Source organism: Pelophylax lessonae (assembly GCF_965119305.1).
Source record: "Pelophylax lessonae genome assembly, chromosome: 13".
Lineage (NCBI taxonomy): Eukaryota > Metazoa > Chordata > Amphibia > Anura > Ranidae > Pelophylax > Pelophylax lessonae.
The window spans coordinates 194,133,561-194,155,453 of record NC_138780.1 but is presented as its reverse complement, the minus strand read 5'-3'; the positions used below and the strand labels follow the sequence as shown (position 1 = coordinate 194,155,453).

The following is a 21,893-nucleotide window of genomic DNA, read 5'->3' as shown; positions in this document are numbered from 1 at the left end:
AGACCAGATATAGTGAATGCAGAGTCCTGGGGAGACCAGATATAGTGCATGCAGGGTCCTGGGGAGACCAGATATAGTGAATGCAGGGTCCTGGGGAGAGCAGATATAGTGACTGCAGGCTCCTGGGTTTAGTAACATTTTATATATATTTTTTTTCTTTAAAACTGGAGTTACCCTTTAAGGACAGCCTGTGCCTGACCCGAGCGCAGAGGTGACACAAGGACACGTCCCGGCTGTGTTCAGTGTTCCGTGCAGAACATCGGACTCCGCCCACCCGTTCCACCGTTTATCTTTTCTGCCCGGACTGGTCCAGGTTCTGTGCCAGAGACCATGGCATGGAATGTACCCAGCAAATAACTCCAAACCTCCAAATCCTCATTTATTGGAGAGAGAAAACCTCATCTCATCCCATAAAAAACTGTCTCACGTTACCACCTCTAAAGTGCACCTGTAATAAGCTGTGCAACGGGAGGGGGAGGGGCAGAGGATGATGGGTTTAATGTGTTTTTTTAAAGTAACTCGATTCCTATCCGGGGCTCCATTGGAGAGATTTGCCCTTGATTACTGTCACGGTGACAACAGTTTCACCAAACAGGAAGTGAGAGGAAAGAATGCTAGACTTTAACCACTTCCAGTCCGGGCCAATTCTGACACTTCTCTCCTATGTGTAAAAATCCTCATTTTTTTTTGCTAGAAATTTACTAAGAACCCCCAAACATTCTATATATTTTTTTTTTTAACCACTTCTGGACCGGAAGATTTTCTCCCTTAATGACCAGGCCATATTTTGCGATTCGGCACTGCGTTACTTTAATGGACAATTGTGCAGTCGTGCGACGCTGTCCCCAAATAAAATTGATGTCCTTTTTTCCCCACAAACAGAGCTTTCTTTTGGTGGTATTTGATCACCTGTGCGATTTTTATTTTTTGCGCTATAAACAAAAAAAGAGCGACAATTCTGAAAAAAAAAACAATATTTTTCACTTTCTGCTATATGACATTCCCAATAAAAAAAAAAAGTAAAAATCAAATTTTTTCATCATTTTAGGCCAATTTGTTTCCTGCTACATATTTTTGGTAAAAAAAAAAAAAATCGCAATAAGCGTATTTTGATTGGTTTGCGCAAAAGTTATCGCGTCTACTAACTACAGGAAAGATTTATGTCATTTTTGTTTTTTTGTTTTTTTTTACTAGTAATGGCAGCGATCTGCGATTTTTAGCGGGACTGCGACATTGCGGCGGACAGATCGGACACCTAACTGACATTTTTGACACTTTTGGGGGGACCAGTGACATTACTACAGTAATCAGTGCTAAAAATATGTTACTGTAATAATGACACTGTTAGGGAAAGGGTTAACCCAGGGGCGATCAAAGGGTTAAGAGTGAGCCTAGGGGGTGCTTTCTAACTGTGAGGGGGAGGGGCTTGTGGAATCAACACAGAGACCTGTAATCCTAAATAGGAGGAACACGGGGGCTCTGTGTTGACAGTTGAGAGAACAACAGTCTGCTGTGTTTACAACAGCAGACCGCTGTTCTCTCTTCACGAGGAGCGATCGCGGGTGCCCCGCGGCAAGGATCGGCTTCCCCACTGGCGAGTGGGCGCGCGCGCCTCCAGGATCACTCCCGCGAACCGCCATACAGGTGCAGCGAAAATAGAAGGATCACAGGCACTCTGTGTTCATTCCAGAGAGAACAACGGTCTGCTGTGTTTACAACAGCAGACCGCCGTTCTCTCTTCGCGGGTGCCGGGTGGCAATCGCGACCGCCAGCCCCATGGATCAGCTTTCCCGCTGGCAGATGGGGGGCTCCCCCAGGATCGCTCCCGAAGATTGCCGTACAGGTACGGTGATTTGCGCAGCCAACCTGCCGCAGTATATCTGCAGCAGGCGGTCGGCAAGTAGTTAAAGCGGTTGTAAACCTGGAAAAAAAAAAACCTGCAAGACAAAGGCATAATGAGCTAGTATGCATCGCATACTAACTCATTATGTATTACTTACCTTAGAACGAAGCCCCGACACGGACCCCCGGACATCGCTGCGGGCGCCGCCATGATCCCTCTGCGTCTCTTCCGGGTTCGCGGCTCTGGCGCTGTGATTGGCAGGAGCCGCAATGACGTTACTCCCACGCATGTGCGTGGGAGTGATTTTCCGGCAAGCTACCGGCAAGGAAAACTGGAGGTCCCCCCGGACCTTCAGAGCGCATGCGCCGCTCGCGTGAGTGGCTGCATGCACTGCAAATATCTCCTAAACCGTGCCGGTTTAGGAGATATTAATTGTACCTACAGGTAAGACTTATTATAGGCTTACCTGTAGGTAAAAGTGTCAAAAATCGGGATACTACCGCTTTAAGCAGAGATGCTATTCCCATGGATGGCCACAAGAGGGAGACGTTACAAATCATTGGATTAAAGTAATCACCGGGTATGTTCAGTGCAAATCTCTTTAAACCCTCATAATTAGAAAAAAAAAGCGCCGTCTTCCTTCCTCTGTGGCGTATTGTTTGCTACAAAACCTCAGAAGCCGGTGGTGGCGGGGCTCCTCTGGCACACATTGGAGAGATCTAATACACAACGGTGAGCTCAGCGGCTCTGCACAGCGCCATCTAGAGGAGAGAACCCTGCGCTTTCCAGACTCCGTCATCTCTGCCCATCCATCAACCGGATCTGTCTCATCTAAGAACGACAATCCAACCAAAACACGCAAACCTCCTTCAGTCTTGCACAGTTGTAGCGGCTCCTCTCCTGGACTGAAACGGCTTCCTCTAATTTCACTACACACTGTGAGCTTCTCACAATCCCTGGATGTGTCGGCGGGCCGCTCGACACATTCTTACGCTTTCCTGCGTCACTTTCGCATATCCTTGCAAGACCATGCCCTGGTTGACAGTTGGCTCGTGCTCAACACTACAGCCCATGAATACAGCTACTACTCTAGTGTCCATGACGTATATAACCGGATTGACTTACTGTACGTTGACCACGGCACCCTTGACCTACTGCTGGACTCTACCATTGAACAAATTATCATCTCCGATCATGCGCCCATTACTTTGCGCGTCGCACTATTGTCGGTGACTGCCAAACCATGGTCATGGAGGCTCAACGAGAACCTCCTGGATGATCTGCGGGTTTCCTCAGGGGGTGGAGGAGACGTTGGCTCATTACTTTGCTGAAAATGCTACAGGGGAGGTAGACGAAGGTTTGGTATGGGAGGGCCATAAGGCGGTTTTTCGGGGCTCCCCGATTGCCTGGGGGTCCAAACTTAAAAAAGAGAGGCAGGCGGACTTTCAGCGTGTCCTTACTGCTCTGAAACGCGTGGACCTGGCACATAAAGTTAACTCTGACCCCGCGGCTCTGACTCGGCTGACTGAATTACTCACTATGTTTGCCAAACTCCTGGACCGCCAGATCAACCGCAGACTATGCTATATGGCCCATCGATACTATGAGTTTGGTAACAAATGTGGTAGGATGCTGGCCAGGGCCCTTCGGAAAAACCGGCTGTCTGTCCATGTCACTCAGCTCCACTCCCTCGCAGGTGACCCGGTGTACCATAATTCTAAACTTGCGTCGATGTTTCGCAACTTCTATGCAGCCCTGTATAATCTAGACCCGGAAACGGACACGAACGCACTGTCACGGAAGCGCCAGGAGATTGGTGATTATCTTTCCTCCACAGGCATGCCTAGCTTCCCCTCTGACAAGCGTGCGGATTTAGAGGCTCCCATCACGGCTGAGGAACTGCTGGCCACGGTGAAGTTCCCTCCTGGACGGGGAAATCTCCCGGCCCGGATGGTCTCACCAAAGCATATTATTTGAAATTCTTCCCACACCTCCAGTCCCACATGTGCACTTTTTTCAACACTCTGGCCGTGGATGGTCGCCTTCCCAGAGACATGTCCTTAGCTCACATTACTGTCCTCCCAAAGGACGGCAGGGACCATACACTGCCACAAAATTACCACCCAATGTCGCTCCTAAAAACCGACCTAAAGCTGTTTGCGAAGGTTTTGGCGAATCGGCTCAAATTTCTGATCTCCGGAGTTGTACGCCCGGATCAGACGGGATTTGTCTTGGGTCGGGAGGCCAGGTATAACTCGGTCCGTGCTCTCCATCTCATTCACTGGGCCCGTTCGCAAACCCCCCAACCCCCCTATTTGTTGCTTTCGACGGACGCTGAGAAGGCTTTCGATCGGGTTGATTGGAACTTTCTCCAGGCCGTCCTGTGGCAGCTGGACCTAGGCCCTTGTATGTTAAGCTGGATCTCTGCGCTCTACTCGTCCCCTGTGGCGCATGTCAGGGTTAATGGCTACCTCTCTGAGACATTCCCCAATCGGAACGGCACTCGACAAGGCTGCCCCCTTTCGCCCCTTTTGTTTGCCCTGGCCTTGGAGCCCTTGCTCTGTAAGGTGCGGGCGAATGCGGACATTAAGGGGATCACAAGTGGGTTCCATGGAACACAAACTCTCCGCGTATGCGGATGACGTTCTGTTCCATGTTGTGGACCCGGTCATCTCGCTGCCTAATCTGATGGCGGAACTCTTGGCATATGGTAAGGTATCAAACTTTAAGATTAACTATTCCAAGTCCGAAATCTTACCAGTCACCATATCTTCGCCTATGGCGTTCACGCTGTGGGCACCTTTTCCCTTCACGTGTACGGTATCCTCCATGAGATACTGGGGTATTCAACTTACTTGATCCCTGGACTCCCTGTACGCATGTAATTATGCCCCTCTCCTCCGACGGATTTGTACAGACTTTGATTCCTGGGATAGGTCCTCTTTCACCTAGGTTGGTCGCACGAATATCCTTAAAATGACGGTCCTCCCCGGGTACTGTTTCTCCTGCAGATGATCCCTGTGCCGCTTCCTAGACGCTTCTTTATTGAACTCAAGAGCCTCTTTCTTAACTTTGTTTGGGGGGGTAAGAGACCTCAGATAGCTGTTAACTTACTACAGAGGTCCAAGGGCAATGGTGGTCTTGGCCTGCCTGATATCCTCCAGTACTATCGGGCTATAGCTCTTCAACGCCTGCTGAATTGGAGGTTTCAGGCCTCATCATCAAAAATGTGGGTTACCTTAGAGAAAACGGTCACGGGTCGCAACCTGGCTTATGCCCCATGGGTGCTGGCTGAGAACAGAGGCTTGTGGCACTGGGTGTCCCCTTTGACTGCCCACTCGCTGCGTGTGTGGGACAAACTGAATGGCTCCCTGGCTTTGGCCCCTCTCACTTCTCCGCTGGCTCCTGTGGGGGCTTCCCGTGGTTCACCCCTGGGGAGCGGTTGTTCTCACTGGGCTCCTGGGCCCGGGATGGCGAGGTTAGTTTGGCTCGTTTCTTGTCTGCTGGGGCTCTGGTCCCCATGGCTACGCTGAGAGATCGCTATGGTGGCTTTCCCTTTGATTTTTGGAGATACCGCCAATTGACCCATTTTGTGGCCTCTGTCCGTCAGACAGCCCAGATCAGAACCAAGCTCACTGACTTGGAATGCTTATGTGTCAGGTAAATTCCAACAGTTTGGCTAATCAGCGCATTCGCGCATTGGCGCGAATACGCATGCGCGGCCAACTCCGGGCAAGATCAACTAGGAATGTGCGTGCGCCAATGCGCACGCGCGCACGCAGGACGTGACGGCGCTTGGCGCCAAACGGCCTATTTAAACTCAGCAATGACAGCCACTAGTTGCTGGATGATCTTCAGCTCCCCGTGTCCCTTGTGCCTTGTTTGCCTGTTTATCTTGGATTCCCTGTTGCTGACCCGGATTGCTTGACCTCAACTCTTCTTGATACCTCTAGCTCCTGACCTTTTGGCTTGTCCCTGGACCCTCCTCTGTCTTCTCCAGTGTCTGACCCGGCTTGGCTATTGACTCCGCATTACCAGTCTCCTGTGGGCTATTCCAGCTTACCTTGTTCCTGCAGCAGTCCTGCCTGGCTTGTCAAGTGTTCCAGATCCGCCTTGGACCTATCACCCATTGGCCGCAGCCACCATCTGGCCATCCCAGCCGGCAACCTGTGCTACTTCGGGCACAGCACTCCCCGTCTCACCTCCAGGGGTGTTCTGCACCTCGCCGCAAGGGGAGCCCTCTCTACACTCCGGCTTCGGATCAGGTACGTGACATTATGGGTGGCCCGCGACCCGCAGCCGCATTTGATCTCAGTCCTGTATAAACTGCTGAAAGCGGCCAAACCTTCCCCTAAACCATATTTTATTAGGGAATGGGAGCGGTACCTGCACCTTGAGCTTTCCTCGGAGCACCTTCAACGCCTGTATCGCTTGACCCACTCCGTGGACTCCAAGACACAGGAGAATAAATATAAGTTGCTTACGAGATGGTATCGGGTCCCAGTAACTGTGGCTAGATTTTGCCCCGGTGTATTGGATGCTTGCTGGAGGGGCTGTGGGCAGAGTGGGACACTCCTTCACATATGGTGGACGTGCCCCCTGATCAGGCCTTTTTGGTGCGGAGACACATTCTAGACGGCTTGGGTCTGGATGTGCCGGACTCCCCGGAGCTCTTCCTCCTGCACGTCCCCCCTGTGCCCATCCCAAGATATAAACAGAGCGCTCTTCCACACTTACTTAATGCTGCCAAGCGCCTCATTCCTATCCATTGGAAGACCCCCCCGTATCCCTAGCGAGGCGGATTGGCTTTGCAAGGTAAAGGAGATTATGGAGGCTGAGGAATGGATGGCTACGTGTAGGGATACCCGGGATAGGTTTGACGCAGCTTGGTTGCAGTGGCGTCCTTACGCCTCCAACTCGCTCCCGGTGTCCTCCAGTCTGGATGTGGCCCTCCTGGCTTTGGCCGACCCCTCGTTCCAACAGCGGGTACTGCAGGCCTCACACCTCCCTTAGCTAGATTCACATGTGTTGCTGTGTTAGTTGCCACTGGAGCCGGGTGTGGACACCCTTTGTTTGCTTGATCCTTTTTGTTTTTTGGGCCCCCCCCCCTTTTTTTTTGGGCGCTGTGTGGCCTCTCGCCCTGTTGTGGTGGAACTGGACGGCCCGTGTTGTTTTTGTTTTTCTGACTGTTTTGATACTTGGGGGCGGGGGCTCTCTCCTGCCTCATCTAAGGGGGAGTGGTGGGTCAAAGGGGGCCGAATGCCCGAAACCGGGGGAACGCCCTGCTACCACACAGGTTCGTGCTGGACTTGGTCTCCACTCTGGGGCTTAGCCTCACTTTTTGTTGTACTGGTTTGCTCTTTTATCGTTGTTGTTTTTTTGTTTTGTTTTTCTCTCTACCATATTGCTCAGCTATGTGCTTATTGCTCTGATTTGCCTCATGTTGCGTTTTCCTTTTGTTTTCTGTATATTACTGTTATTGTTATCGCAAATATTTCTAATAAACACTGATTATACAAATAAAAAAAGACCTTAGGAAAATAATAGCTAATGGGAGAAGGTTGAATTAGGTAAGGTAGTTCTATTTAAAAATAAATATTGGACAAATGTAACGAGCCTGGATGAAAGAAATCCTTACAGTATTGAGCTTGATTCAGTGATTTTCTATGAATGTCTGCACCCTCTAGTGGCCATAATGTGGTATTTTTCCTGATTAGGGTATTTTAGAAAAAAATACCATGTTTTTGGCAATAGATGGAGCTGACGATAATAGGAAATCACTGTATGGTCCAAAATTTATCACAGGAGGAAATGCTTGTCACATTCATCCAACAATATTTTTTTTTTTTGTAATAAGACCCCCAAGGATTAATAAAGGGTAAAGAGTAACACATTTTAAAAAAACTTTTTTTCTTTGCTTGGTTGCTTTCCATGACATCATATGCAGATCAAAAATCATTCATTTACACTGCAGATGAATAGAACAGAATAGAATACAGTGTTACAGTGTTACCTTGTATCTCTCCATCCCTCCATTGTATCTCTCCATCCCTCCATTGTATCTCTCTATCATCCCCATCCCTCCATTGTATCTCTCTATCATCCCCATCCCTCCATTGTATCTCTCTATCATCCCCATCCCTCCATTGTATCTCTCTATCATCCCCATCCCTCTATTGTATCTCTCTATCATCCCCATCTCTCCATTGTATCTCTCTATCATCCCCATCCCTCTATTGTATCTCTCTATGATCCCCATCCCTCTATTGTATCTCTCTATCATCTCCAGCCTTCCATTGTATCTCTCTATCATCCCCATCCCTCCATTGTATCTCTCCATTGTATCTTTCTATCATCTCTATCCCTCCATTGTATCTCTCTATCAACCCCATCCCTCCATTGTATCTCTCTTTCATCTCCATCCCTCCATTGTATCTCTCCATTGTATCTCTCTATCATCTCCATCCCTCCATTGCATCTCACTATCATCTCCATCCTTCCATTGTATCTCTCCATCATCTCCATCGTATCTCTCTCTCATCTCCATCACTCTATTGTATCTATAATCTCCATCCCTCCATTGTATCTCACTATCATCTCCATCCTTCCATTGTATCTCTCCATCATCTCTATTGTATCTCTCTATCATCTCCATCACTCTATTACATCTATCATCTCCATCCCTCTATTGTATCTCTCTATCATCTCCATCTCTCCATTGTATCTCTCTATCATCTCCATCCCTCCTTTGTATCTCGCTATCATCTCCATCCCTCCATTGTATCTCTCTATCATCCCCATCTCTCCATTGTATCTCTCTATCATCCCCATCCCTCTATTGTATCTCTCTATGATCCCCATCCCTCTATTGTATCTCTCTATCATCTCCAGCCTTCCATTGTATCTCTCTATCATCCCCATCCCTCCATTGTATCTCTCCATTGTATCTTTCTATCATCTCTATCCCTCCATTGTATCTCTCTATCAACCCCATCCCTCCATTGTATCTCTCTATCATCTCCATCCCTCCATTGTATCTCTCCATTGTATCTCTCTATCATCTCCATCCCTCCATTGTATCTCTCTATCATCCCCATCCCTCCATTGCATCTCACTATCATCTCCATCCTTCCATTGTATCTCTCCATCATCTCCATCGTATCTCTCTCTCATCTCCATCACTCTATTGTATCTATAATCTCCATCCCTCCATTGTATCTCACTATCATCTCCATACTTCCATTGTATCTCTCCATCATCTCTATTGTATCTCTCTATCATCTCCATCACTCTATTACATCTATCATCTCCATCCCTCTATTGTATCTCTCTATCATCTCCATCTCTCCATTGTATCTCTCTATCATCTCCATCCCTCCTTTGTATCTCGCTATCATCTCCATCCCTCCATTGTATCTCGCTATCATCTCCATCCTTCCATTGTATCTCTCTATCATCTCCATCCCTTCATTGTATCTCTCTATCATCTCCATCCCTCCATTGTATCTCTCTATCATATCCATCCCTCTATTGTATCTCTCTATCATCTCTATCCCTCCATTGTATCTCGCTATCATCTCCATCCTTCCATTGTATCTCTCTATCATCTCCATCCCTCCATTGTATCTCTCTATCATCCCCATCCCTCCATTGTATCTCTCTATCATCTCCATCACTCTATTGTATCTCTCTATCATCTCCATCCTTCCATTGTATCTCTCCATCATCTCTGTTGTATCTCTCTATCATCTCCATCACTCTATTGTATCTCTCTATCATCTCCATCCCTCCATTGTATCTCTCTATCATCCCCATCCCTCCACTGTATCTCTCCATCATCTCCATCCCTCCATTGTATCTCTCTATCATCCCCATCCCTCTATTGTATCTCTCTATCATCTCCATCCCTGCATTGTATCTCTCTATCATCTCCATCTCTCTATTGTATCTCTCTATCATATCCATCCCTCCATTGTATCTCTCTATCATATTCATCACTCCATTGTATCTCTCTATCATCTCCGTCAATCTATTGTATCTCTCTATCATCTCCATCAATCTATTGTATCTCTCTATCATCTCCATCCCTCCATTGTATCTCTCTATCATCTCCATCCCTGCATTGTATCTCTCTATCATCTCCACCCCTCCATTGTATCTCTCTATCATCTCCATCCCTCCATTGTATCTCTCTATCATCTCCATTCCTCCATTGTATCTCTCTATCATCTCCATCCCTCCATTGTATCTCTCTATCATCTCCATCCCTCCATTGTATCTCTCTATCATCTCCATCAGTCTATTATATCTCTCTATCATCTCCATCCCTCCATTGTATCTCTCTATCATCTTCATCACTCCATTGTATCTCTCTATCATCTCCATCCCTCCATTGTATCTCTCTATCATCTTAATCAATCTATTGTATCTCTCCATCATCTCCATCACTCCATTGTATCTCTCTATCATCCCCATCACTTTTCAGAGTCGTGTTTATAAACACTGCTCAGACCGCCCTGTGTACTTCTAATTTGATTTTGAAGGGAATACATGGCAGCCCGATGTCCACAACTGGTTAAGGAGAATCGTTACCCATTAGGCCCATTGAACCTATTGATAATGTGAGCTGCTATGCTGGAATTGTTATAACAATGTGCTTTTTATTATACACTATTCTTTCCCTGCTTGAGTTGGAGTGTCAGGCTGAATGTTGGGCAGCGATCTGCTGCTTGAGCTCATAGCTAATAACTGACACTGACAGGACTGTCAAATAACAAAGTTGTTGTCAGGATGGTAAAGCCTGGTACACACGGGCAGAATATTGATTCGATCGGTATTGGAGGGTTCAACAGAAAGCAGATTACATTGGGCCCAAGGTCATCCAGCGCCCAGGGCAAAGATGCCAAACTGTGCCTCGCCATCCCTGCAATAAACCAACTGTGCCTCGCCATCCCTGCAATAAACCAACTGTGCCTCCCCATCCCTGCAATAAACCAACTGTGCCTCCCCATCCCTGCAATAAACCAACTGTGCCTCCCCATCCCTGCAATAAACCAACTGTGCCTCCCCCATCCCTGCAATAAGCCATTGTGCCTCCCCATCCCTGCAATAAACCAACTGTGCCTCCCCATCCCTGCAATAAACCAACTGTGCCTCCCCGTCCTTGCAATAAACCAACTGTGCCTCCCCGTCCTTGCAATAAACCAACTGTGCCTCCCCGTCCTTGCAATAAACCAACTGTGCCTCCCCGTCCCTGCAATAAACCAACTGTGCCTCCCCATCCCTACAATAAACCAACTGTACCTCCCCAACCCTGCAATAAACCAACTGTGCCTCCTCATCCCTGCAATAAACCAACTGTGCCTCCCCATCCCTGCAATAAACCAACTGTGCCTCCCCATCCCTGCAATAAACCAACTGTGCCTCCCCGTCCCTGCAATAAACCAACTGTGCCTCCCCGTCCTTGCAATAAACCAACTGTGCCTCCCCGTCCTTGCAATAAACAAACTGTGCCTCCCCATCCTTGCAATAAACCAACTGTGCCTCCCCATCCATGCAATAAACCAACTGTGCCTCCCCATCTATGCAGTAAACCAACTGTGCCTCCCCATCCATGCAATAAACCAACTGTGCCTCCCCATCTATGCAATAAACCAACTGTGCCTCCCCACCCCTGCAATAAACCAACTGTGCCTCCCCATCCCTGCAATAAATAAACTGTGCCTCCCCATCCCTGCAATAAACCATTGTGCCTCCCCATCCCTGCAATAAACCAAACTGTCCCTCCCCATCATAAACCAAACTGTGCCTCCCCATCCCTGCAATAAGCCATTGTGCCTCCCCATCCCTGAAATAAACCATTGGGCCTCCCCATCCCTGCAATAAACCATTGTGCCTCCCCATCCCTGCAATAAACCAACTGTGCCTCCCCATCCCTGCAATAAACCAACTGTGCCTCCCCATCCCTGCAATAAACCAACTGTGCCTCACCAACCTGGCATGGAAACAGCTATATACGAGGAGTATTTCCTCACTAGGACAGGAAGTGGATGGAAATCTTCCAATGGGGACACCTGGCATGGAAACAGCTATATATGAGGATGATTTCTCACTAGGACAGGAAGTGGAGGAAAATCTTCCAATGGGGCACAGAGGGCTGGAACAACCTGGGGGGGGGGGGGCTGCATAAGAGGCTCTGGATCTTCTATTGTTATTATTCAGTGTTGTTCTACTTCCAATGTTATCCTCAGGGATATCATCACTGAAGCCCCGCCCATGCAGAGCCTGCAAAGCATGGAGTCATGCCACTTTAACCACTTCTGGACCGGAAGATTTTCCCCCTTACTGACCAGGCCATTTTATGCAATTCGGCACTGCGTTATTTTAACGGACAATTACGCGGTCGTGCGACGCTGTACCCAAATAAAATTGATGTCCTTTTTTTCCCACAAATAGAGCTTTCTTTTGGTGGTATTTGATCACCTGTGCGATTTTTATTTTTTGCGCTATAAACAAAAAAAAAGAGCAACAATTCTGAAAAACAAATATTTTTTACTTTCTGCTATAGAACATTCCCAATAAATAAAAAAATAAAAAAATCTAATTTTTTTCATCATTTTAGGCCAATTTGTATTCTGCTACATATTTTTGGTAAAAAAAAATTCCAATAAGTGTATATTGATTGGTTTGCGCAAAAGTTATCGCGTCTATAAACTATGGGATAGATTTATGGCATTTTTAATTTTTTTTTTTTTTTTACTAGTAATGGCGGCGATCTGGGATTTTTTGCAGGACTGCGACATTGCGGAGGACAGATCGGACCCCAACTAACATTTTTGACACTTTTCTGTCATTACTACAGTAATCTGTACTAATGACACTGGCATGGAAGTGGTTAACACCAGGGGCGATCAAAGGGTTAAGTGTGCTTCCTGACCAGGCTTTAACGGACAATTGCGTGGTCGTGCGACGCTGTACCTAAACGAATTTGACGTCCTTTTTTCCCCACAAACAGAGCTTTCTTTTGGTGGTATTTGATCACCTGTGCGATTTTTTGATCATGCGCTATAAACAAAAAAAGAGCGCCAATTTTGCAAAAATAACAATATTTTTCACATTTTTTTATATGAAATTCCCCCCAAAAAAATGTAAAAATCAAAATTTTTTAACATTTTCGGCCAATTTGTTTTCTGCTACATATGTTTGGTAAAAAAAAAATCGCAATAAGCGTATTTTGATTGGTTTGCGCAAAAGTAATCGCGTTTACTAACTAAGGGAAAGATTTTTGTCATTTTTGTTGTTTTTTTTTTAACGCGTAATGACGGCGATCTGCGATTTTTTTTGCGGTACTGCGACATTGCGGTGGACAGATCGGACCCTTGACTGACATTTTGGACACTTTTGGGGGTACCAGTGACATTACTGCAGTAATCAGTGCTATACATATGCACTGTTACTGTAAAATGACACTGGCAGGGAAGGGGTTAACTTTTTCTGAGAGGGAGGGGTTATGTGTGTCCCTAGGGGCGTGATTCTAACTGTGATTGGCTGTGGCTTGAGCTGTAGGAACAGTGATCAACGGTCCTACATAGTAGAACCATATGATCACTGTTCTTACACAGGGAAGAATGACAGACGGCTTTGTTTACATCAGCCGCCTGCCTTTCTCCCGCTCTAACGGACAATCGCGAGTGACCGGCGGACATCAGGTCCATCGGGCACACGGGCGGGGGGGTCCGTGGCCGCGCGGGAGTGCGCCTCCAGCGGCGCACGCTCGCTCCCCAGAGCCTCACAGGCTAGTGAGGTACCCATATGTCACTTTGCCTGTGAGGGGCTGACCGCCGCAGTATATGTACTTGCGGCGATCGGCAAGTGGTTAAGCAGGCTGTGGGGATCTGAACTCTGATTGGTTGCCGCGTCACATTAGCAGTCAGTGCTGGGAGGAGGTCATTTAGAGCTCAGGGTGAACATACAAAACTGCGCCCCCCCGAGATGAATGAACATATACAGTATGTGCCGGCATGCTTACCCCCTAAAAATACATCCCCCCTTCTCACAGGACAAATCCACTTCCTGCTGAAATCCCCCTCCCAACACAAATCTTTGCCCCCCCCCCCATTACCGTTCCCAGCTCAAATCCTCTCCCACTTCAAATCCCCCCTCCCCCTCCCCCTCCAAAAAATCACTCCTGCTAGCACAATTCTTCCATCCCTCTAATTTCCCCTCCAAGCAGGGCCATCTTACCGAATGGGCATGGTGGGCAGTTGCCCTGGGACCCCACCTGCCCAGCGACCCAGCCCCAGCCAAGCATTAGTCCTGATTCCCGCGTGCATCCCACCACCGAACTTAGCAGGTGGCAAGCGCCTGTCTGCCCTGTGCTGCTGCCAGGCCACTTGGGCCGTGGAGGGGGAGCCCACAACTGCAGGAATGGCTGCCCTCCTCCACGGGAACAGGCGCACACAGGACAGTCCAGTCTGACTCCCATCCATGTGTGTGTTCACTGGACCCAGCAGCCCAACTTGGAAGCTGTCATTAGCCTGGCACTGCTGTACCAATAAATATCGCCTTCTCAATAATCTGCATTTTTATTCTCGTGGGTGATGGTGTAGGCGGGGCCTCAGTGTTGGCATTACTCTGGGCCCTTTAATACTCTCAAGATGGCACACTGCCTCCAAGTACACATCCTCACTCCCAGCACAAATCCCCCCTCACAAATATGCCCTGATCATCTCTGCTAGCACCAATCTCCCCCCCCCCCCCAAAAAAAAAAAAAAATTCCCTTACTAGCACCCCCTCTTTCATATCACTTCTTCTTGCACAAACACCCCAAATCCTCTTTCCCCCATCCTCCTTCCCAAAACAAATACCTCCAAATCACCTTTCCTAGCAACCCCCCCTCCCCCCCAATGTTCCCCTCCTTGAACAATTCTTACCCCCTGCTGCCTCCCAAATTCCCCCATCGAACACAAATTCCCCCCCCCCCATTCCAACTCACATGATATCACAGTACCCAGGGCAGATGTCCCTCCTGCCCACCCCTTGTCCCGACCCTGTTAGTGGTGACACTCGCTGAGAATTGCTGTATGGAATATAAATATCCTTCAGTTGGCAGGAATACGTAAGAATATAAAACGTTCTGGAAGTGACCCGCGCCATGCAGAGCGGTCACTCTTCTTTTATATTTATGGCACATTTTAGAGTCATTGCCACAATAAATATTTTCTGTAATCTCTGTTCTGGAGGCCGATCCTACGGAGACTTCCAAGAACGCGCTCCGACTACGCCAGACGTAGGACGGCTTTATATAAAAATCTCAGTCTGCTTCATTACATCTGACCTCCCGCCTCCCCTTCAGTCCTACACAGGTGTACCGGCTCCTCCCCTCCAGTCTTGCACAGGTGTATTGGCTCCTCCCCTTCAGTCTTGTACAGGTGTACCGGCTCCTCCCCTTCAGTCCTACACAGGTGTACCGCCTCCTCCCCTTCCGTCTTTCACAGGTGTACCTGCTCCTCCTCTTCAGTCTTGTACAAGTGTACCGGCTCCTCCCCTTCAGTCTTGTACAGGTTTATCGGCTCCTCCCCTTCAGTCTTGTACAGGTTTATCGGCTCCTCCCCTTCAGTCTTGTACAGGTGTATCGGCTCCTCCCCTTCAGTCTTGCACAGGTGTACCGCCTCCTCCCCTTCCGTCTTTCACAGGTGTACCGCCTCCTCCTCTTCAGTCTTGTACAAGTGTACCGGCTCCTCCCCTTCAGTCTTGTACAGGTTTATCGGCTCCTCCCCTTCAGTCTTGTACAGGTTTATCGGCTCCTCCCCTTCAGTCTTGTACAGGTGTATCGGCTCCTCCCCTTCAGTCTTGCACAGGTGTACCGACTCCTCCCCTTCAGTCTTGCACAGGTGTACCGGCTCCTCCCCTTCAGTCTTGCACAGGTGTATTGGCCCCTCCCCTTCGGTCTTGTACAGGTGTACCGACTCCTCCCCTTCAGTCTTGTACAGGCGTACCTACTCCTCCCCTTCAGTCTTGTACAGATGTACCGGCTCCTCCACTTCAGTCTTGTACAGTTGTAGCGGCTCCTCCCCTTCAGTCTTGTACAGATGTACCGGCTCCTCCCCTTCAGTCTTGTACAGGTGTACCGGCTCCTCCCCTCCAGTCTTGCACATGTGTACTGGCTCCTCCCCTTCAGTCTGGTACAGGTGTACCAGCTCCTCCCCTCCAGTCTTGCACAGGTGTACCGGCTCCTCCCCTCCAGTCTTGCACAGGTGTATTGGCTCCTCCCCTTCAGTCTTGTACAGGTGTACCGACTCCTCACCTTCAGTCTTGTACAGATGTTCCGGCTCCTCCACTTCAGTCTGGTACAGGTGTACCAGCTCCTCCCCTCCAGTCTTGCACAGCTGTACCGACTCCTCCCCTTCAGTCTTGCACAGGTGTACCGGCTCCTCCCCTTCAGTCTTGCACAGGTGTACCGGCTCCTCCCCTTCAGTCTTGCACAGGTGTACCGCCTCCTCTCCTGCACTCAAACGGCTTCCTCTGATTTCACTGCACACTGTGAGCATCTTGGAAGCTACAATACTACTACTACAACTACTACTAATAATAATAATAATAACAACATTAATTTTAAAAATAATAATAGTATTATCATTGTTGTTAAAGGTAATATTATTAGCAGTCAAATATTATTGCTTATAATAATAATAATAATGTTAATAAAATATTAATAATAATTTGTATTTTGTTGTAATTTATATTATTAGCACAAGCACATTATCACAAGTATTATTATTGATAAAAAAAAAAACATTTTAAGGATTAGTATCATTGTTATCATTATAATTAATTATATTAGCACTCAAGTATTTTTATTGATGATAATAGTAATAACTATACTACTGCTACTATTGATAATAACAACATTCATTTTAAAAATAATAATAATAGTATTATCATTGTTATTGAAAGTAATATTATTAGCAGTCAATTATTATTATTGATAATAATAATATTAATAACAATATGAATAATAATAATAATTCGTATTTTGTTGTAATTTATATTATTAGCTCAAGCTAATTACAAGCACATTATTACAAGTATTATTATTGATAAAAAATGATAACATTTTAATGATTAGTATTATTGTTATCATTATAATTAATTATATTAGCACTCAAGTATTTTTATTGATAATAATAACTATACTACTGCTACTACTACTGATAATAACAACATTAATTTTAAAAATAATAATAATATTATCATTGTTATTAAAAGTAATATTATTAGCACTCAAGTATTATTATTGATAATAATAATAACCATACTGCTGCTACTACTACTAATAATAATAATAATAACAACATTAATTTTAAAAATAATAATAGTATTATCATTGTTGTTAAAGGTAATATTATTAGCAGTCAAATAGTATTATTGATAATAATAATAATGTTAATAAAATATTAATAATAATTTGTATTTTGTTGTAATTTATATTATTAGCACAAGCACATTATCACAAGTATTATTATTGATTAAAAAAAAAAAAAAAAAAAACATGTTAAGGATTAGTATCATTTGTTATCATTATAATTAATTATATTAGCACTCAAGTATTTTTATTGATGATAATAATAACAACTATACTACTGCTACTATTGATAATAACAACAATAATTTTAAAAATAATAATAATAGTATTATCATTGTTATTAAAAGTAATATTATTAGCAGTCAAATATTATTATTGATAATAATAATAATATTAATAACAATATTAATAATAATAATTAGTATTTTGTTGTAATTTATATTATTAGCTCAAGCTAATTACAAGCACATTATTACAAGTATTATTATTGATAAAAAATGATAACAACATTTTAATGATTAGTATTATTGTTATCATTATAATTAATTATATTAGCACTCAAGTATTTTTATTGATAATAATAATAACTATACTACTGCTACTATTGATAATAACGACATTAATTTAAAAAATAATAATAATAGTATTATCATTGTTATTAAAAGTAATATTATTAGCAGTCAAATATTATTATTGATAATAATAATATTAATAACAATATTAATAATAATAATTAGTATTTTGTTGTAATTTATATTATTAGCTCAAGCTAATTACAAGCACATTATTGCAAGTATTATTGATAAAAAATGATAACATTTTAATCATTAGTATTATTGTTATTATTATAATTAATTATACTAGCACTCAAGTATTTTTATTGATAATAATAATAACTATACTACTGCTACTATTGATAATAACAACATAAATTTTAAAAATAATAATAATAGTATTATCATTGTTATTAAAAGTAATATTATTAGCACTCAAATATTATTATTGGTAATAATAATATTAATAACAATATTAATAATAATAATAATAATAATAATAATTAGTATTTCGTTGTAATTTATATTATTAGCTCAAGCTAATTACAAGCACATTATTCCAAATATTATTATTGATAAAAAATTATAACAACATTTTAATGATTAGTATTATTATCATTATAATTAATTATATTAGCACTCAAGTATTTTTATTGATAATAATAATAACTATACTACTGCTACTATTGATAATAACAACATTAATTTTAAAAATAATAATAATAGTATTATCATTGTTATTAAAAGTAATATTATTAGCACTCAAATATTATTATTGGTAATAATAATATTAATAACAATAATAATAATAATAATAATAATAATAATAATAATAATAATTAGTATTTCGTTGTAATTTATATTATTAGCTCAAGCTAATTACAAGCACATTATTCCAAATATTATTATTGATAAAAAATTATAACAACATTTTAATGATTAGTATTATTGTTATCATTATAATTAATTATATTAGCACTCAAGTATTATTATTGATAATAATAATAACCATACTGCTGCTACTACTACTACTAATAATAATAATAACAACATTAATTTTAAAAATAATAATAGTATTATCATTGTTGTTAAAGGTAATATTATTAGCAGTCAAATATTATTATTGATAATAATAATAATGTTAATAAAATATTAATAATAATTTGTATTTTGTTGTAATTTATATTATTAGCACAAGCACATTATCACAAGTATAATTATTGATTAAAAAAAAAAAAAAAAAAAAACATGTTAAGGATTAGTATCATTTGTTATCATTATAATTAATTATATTAGCACTCAAGTATTTTTATTGATGATAATAATAATAACTATAGTACTGCTACTATTGATAATAACAACATTAATTTTAAAAATAATAATAATAGTATTATCATTGTTATTACAAGTATTATTATTAGCACTCAAATATTATTATTGATAATAATAATATTAATAACAATATTAATAATAATAATTAGTATTTTGTTGTAATTTATATTATTAGCTCAAGCTAATTACAAGCACATTATTACAAGTATTATTATTGATAAAAAATGATAAAAACATTTTAATGATTAGTATTATTGTTATCATTATAATTAATGATATTAGCACTCAAGTATTTTTATTGATAATAATAATAACTATACTACTGCTACTATTGATAATAACATTAATTTAAAAAAAAAATAATAATAGTATTATCATTGTTATTAAAAGGAATATTATTAGCACTCAAGTATTATTATTGATAATAATAATAACCATACTGCTGCTACTACTACTAATATTAATAATAATAATAATAACAACATTAATTTTAAAAATAATAATAGTATTATCATTGTTGTTAAAGGTAATATTATTAGCAGTCAAATATTATTATTGATAATAATAATGTTAATAAAATATTAATAACAATAATTAGTATTTTGTTGTAATGTATATTATTAGCTCAAGCTAATTACAAGCACATTATTACAAGTATTATTATTGATAAAAAATGATAACAACATTTTAATGATTAGTATTATTGTTATCATTATAATTAATTATATTAGCACTCAGGTATTTTTATTGATAATATTAATAACTATACAACTGCTACTATTGATAATAACAACATTAATTTTAAAACTAATAATAATAGTATTATCATTGTTATTTAAAGTAATATTATTAGCAGTCAAATATTATTATTGATAATAATAATATTAATAACAATATTAATAATAATAATTACTATTTCGATGTAATTTATATTATTAGCTCAAGCTAATTACAAGCACATTATTACAAGTATTATTGATAGAAAATGATAACATTTTAATGATTAGTATTATTGTTATCCTTATAATTAATATTATTAGCACTCACATATTATTATTGATAATAATAATAACCATACTGCTGCAAATACTACTACTAATATTAATAATAATAATAACACTATTACTACTAATAAAAATAATAATTATTTTTGTTGTTTCTATTATTATTTTTATAGTAGATTTTATTAGAACCCAAGTATCCTGTGCAGGAGATCCCCATAGTACTCTTGCTCTATAATAGCCCCCCACCCCAGTGAAGCCTGTAGGGGCACTTCCAGTAAAGGAATGGATAATAATCCTCCTGATCCCCCTCTGTTTATTTTCCTGCTCTCTATGGAATTATTTACTCTCCTCTGATACATTGTATCCACTAGTTTGATTCTTTGTTTAATAAACTATTGAAAACTTTGGCAGCCAGTGTGTGCCAGTCACATGTGTGCAGTGGAGGCCTGAGAACGGGCGCCCTCTAGCGGCCCGCCAGCGGTACTCCTCCCTCTCACTTCCTCCCCATAGAGGAGCAGGCAGTGCTGTGTGTGCTGCTGGCTGTGCCTCCAACTTCCACGCTTGCTGCTGCTCTCCCCCTTCCACGGATGAAGCTCGGAGCCCCAGAAGAGGACCTGGAGCCACAGCACAGGGTGTGTCCCCCTGCCTGAGAAGCCCCAGTGCATTGCCTGTCCTCCCCAGCCTGCAAGAAGAGACCAGGGAGGGACCCAGCTGAGGAAATGGAGCTCTGAGAGAGGGGGAGGGAGAAGAGAGAGAGGGAGGGAGGGAGACAGTCCAGAAGAGACAGATCACCAACAAGAGGGAGACCTGGAGCTGTCTCCTTCCACCAGGCTGCATCTGCTATTCAGGTCAGTAGAGGGGGGGCTGGCTGACCTAGTTCACCAATGTATGACTTGCAGGCAGCAAGAGGGGGGATCCAGCCTTCCCTGCCTGCTTAGATGGCATGCACAGGGTTAACCCTGCCTGGGCAGTCCAGTAGTGCCTTTGGCTGGTGGATGATGGAAGCTCTTCTCTGTTCCCCCCAGCATGACTCTGATCAGGACCAGTATGGTCACCTGCTGCTGGTGAACTACAAGTGCAAGCATGTCCTGCCAGCCAGGGCTACTACAGCTCTCCTGTAAAGTTGGTCCTGCTGAGTTTTGGGGACATGCTGGGTTTGATGGACAGGTTCTCTTTTACCATGATGTAGTCCTTGGCTGCTGGCTCTGCTGGGACTTGTAGTTCTTTAGCAGTTGTGTTGGGTTTGATGTACTAAGATGGGCTTTCAGCTCATTGATGGGTCATGAGTTTGTGCTGGGATGGATTCCTGTCTGCATGGAGTTTGTAGGTTGTTTGTGTTTGAGCTGCAGGGTAATGGTACTGGGTTTAATTCCTGTCTGCATGGAGTTTGTAGGTTGCTTGTGTTTGAGCTGTGAATACTGGGATGGATTCCTGTCTGCATGGAGATTGTAAGTTGTTTGAGCTGCCAGCTGCTGGGTATAGTTCTTGCCTGCATGGAGTTTGTAGGTTGCTTGAGCTGCGGGGTCCTGGGTTCCATTCTTGTCTGCATGGAGTTTGTAGGTTGCTTGTGTGTTTGACATGCTTTAGACGCTTTGCATTCCACCTGCAACTGGTGAAGGTAACCTGTGACCCCAATTGGCCTCAGTGTCTGTGACTGTGGCGGGGGCGTTGGATTGTAAGTGGCACCTTGGTAGTGATTGGTGGATTTGGTTCTTCGTAAGGTGCCATGGAATATGTCAGTGCTATATGTCTTGATGTTCCTGTGTATATGTAATATATATGTATGTATGTATGTA

The 21,893-nt window shown here is 43.0% G+C and overlaps 1 protein-coding gene across 2 annotated transcripts in view; it reads left to right on the top strand.

The window, feature by feature from the left end:
• Nucleotides 1–20,588: 20,588 nt before the first annotated feature.
• Nucleotides 20,589–21,893, top strand: part of ITPK1 (inositol-tetrakisphosphate 1-kinase) — a 255,430-nt gene continuing 254,125 nt past the window's right edge. The window contains exon 1 of one of the 2 annotated variants that reach the window (XM_082275448.1): nucleotides 20,589–20,945. The gene's annotated coding sequence lies outside the window, so the exon portion shown is untranslated. The remainder of the gene's footprint in view (nucleotides 20,946–21,893) is intronic. The other variant, XM_082275449.1, reaches the window with a different exon arrangement.